Genomic DNA, 2144 nt, shown 5'->3' with positions numbered 1-2144 from the left:
AACTTTACAAAGTTTATTTTTCTAGTTTTACTTTACGTAATAAAATATTTCAAAGTATTTAGCAATAAAAGACAATGTGCTAAACTTCTAAAGATATATTTAAGGTTTCTTCCAATGAGTATAATTATTCCAAATTCACCTACTTGGAGGCTATCTGGTAATCTCTTGGGCTACTCTTTATCAATGAAGACTGGAATTGACCATCTCATTATAACATTTCCAGTGCTGAAAGAGCAAGCATATTCGGTGACAGGATTCAATCGCACGACCCACAGATTGTGAGTTGAGTGCCGTTAATCACTAGGCCATACCAGCCCTCACCTTTGTAATATAACACAACACCTTAACTTCTAATAATATAACCACAGATTGTGAGTTGAGTGCCGTTAATCACCAGGCCATACCAGCCCCCAACTTTCTAATAAAACACACAAAACACCTTAACTTCTAAGAATATATTTTGTAATTTATTTCAATGTTTTTCTGCTTGTTTAAGTGTAAAGGTGAACAATATATGTTTATATTTTATATATAAAATATAAATTTTACTTAATATGTAATCTATTTAACGGATTTTATCTTTGACTTTTTTGTTCTTGACAACTAATTTCCCAACTGAACTGTGATTGATAAGTAGATATAATTATAATGTTACAAAAAAACTGAATTCAAAAATAAATCTTATACAGGCTTTTTATGTGATCATAAAATACAAACGATTGAATATATTATATTAAAACTATTTTGAACATGCAACTCAGCAAGTCACGTTACAACCACAACCGATATAAAGTCGTGGTGGAATAGAATGTATCAGAACTACATGTTAACATTCTTTGGCAGTCATAGGTAGAACGATATGACCAAAAATTAGTCATTTCTGAAAAAATGTATATAACAACCCTTTCCTACACAAACTATTCATACAGTCAGATTATAGAGGTATGTCCAGATTGGGAATTTCTAAGATAGGGATATCCCTTGTACTTAATGGCATTGGAAAACAAAAGAATATGAATCAACTTAGGGTCAGGACCATCCAGAAATAGACCTGTAACAAGTCATACCCCTCGTTCTAAACCTTAAATGAAGGGCCGGAGCAGTCTATGTATAACCCAGTCGTCACGTGACCTTGACCTCAACACTACTAAACGCTCTCTATCTTGTTTAAAAATAAATAAAGGTGTCACAATTTTTTGCTTATTAACAAACAGCATGAAGTTTTAGAATGACCAGCTATAAAAGACTGTATTTCATTAGGACATATCCACATAGGCTCCAACACGTTTTTCTTTTATCATAACCCATCTATTAACACACTTAAACTTTACCCTTCTTTCAAATTAACCTTTCATGTATTTGGTAATCCTCAAAGAGGGTCTTACGTTTGTTTATTTTTCTAAGTATAAACAGTAATACATGTGGATAGAGAGAGAGGGGGGAGATTTCAGTTGAATTATTCTTGTTTATGTCACTGTTTAATCTTCTAAGAATTGTATATCATCCGGATATTGCTAAAACATGTAATCCACATTATCACGTTAAAATAACACGTAAAGCTGTTCAGTGGAACTGTGTCTGCAAAACAATTTCAGAGAGAAACTTGTGAAGTAACCAGCGACACTACTCAGCGCTCCTCAACATATTATTACAATACATTCAGTGACCAATGTTTGTTTTGAGAAGCAACCCTTTCCCTAACACACATACATATTATTAATTTACATTATGCTACAACTTAAGCATTTTGATCTATTTGAAATATTTCATGTATTTTGTCAATTTCGTATTAGTAATAAATTTGATCATTGAATCTTTTTTTCGAGTATCTTTTAACCAAACCTAAACTTTATCTGCTGTAAATATCTTACAACCAAAACTAAACTTTATTTACTGTAAATATCTTACAACCAAAACTAAACTTTATTTACAGTAAATATCTGACAACCAAAACTTAACATCATATTTTGTAAATGTTTTACAACCAAAACTAAACTATTAGTTTTAAATATTTTGTAACAAAAAACAATCTTTATATAATGTAAGTTATTAAAACCAATTTATTCGTTATCTACAATAACTTTCTCCAACGTAATTGTCATTAAAAATGCTCATTGTCTAATACATCTGTTTTGTTGTAAAAT

The sequence above is a fragment of the Limulus polyphemus genome, unplaced genomic scaffold (genome assembly GCF_000517525.1).
Source record: "Limulus polyphemus unplaced genomic scaffold, Limulus_polyphemus-2.1.2 Scaffold1736, whole genome shotgun sequence".
Classification (NCBI taxonomy): domain Eukaryota; kingdom Metazoa; phylum Arthropoda; class Merostomata; order Xiphosura; family Limulidae; genus Limulus; species Limulus polyphemus.
Note: the sequence above shows the minus strand (reverse complement) of the source record.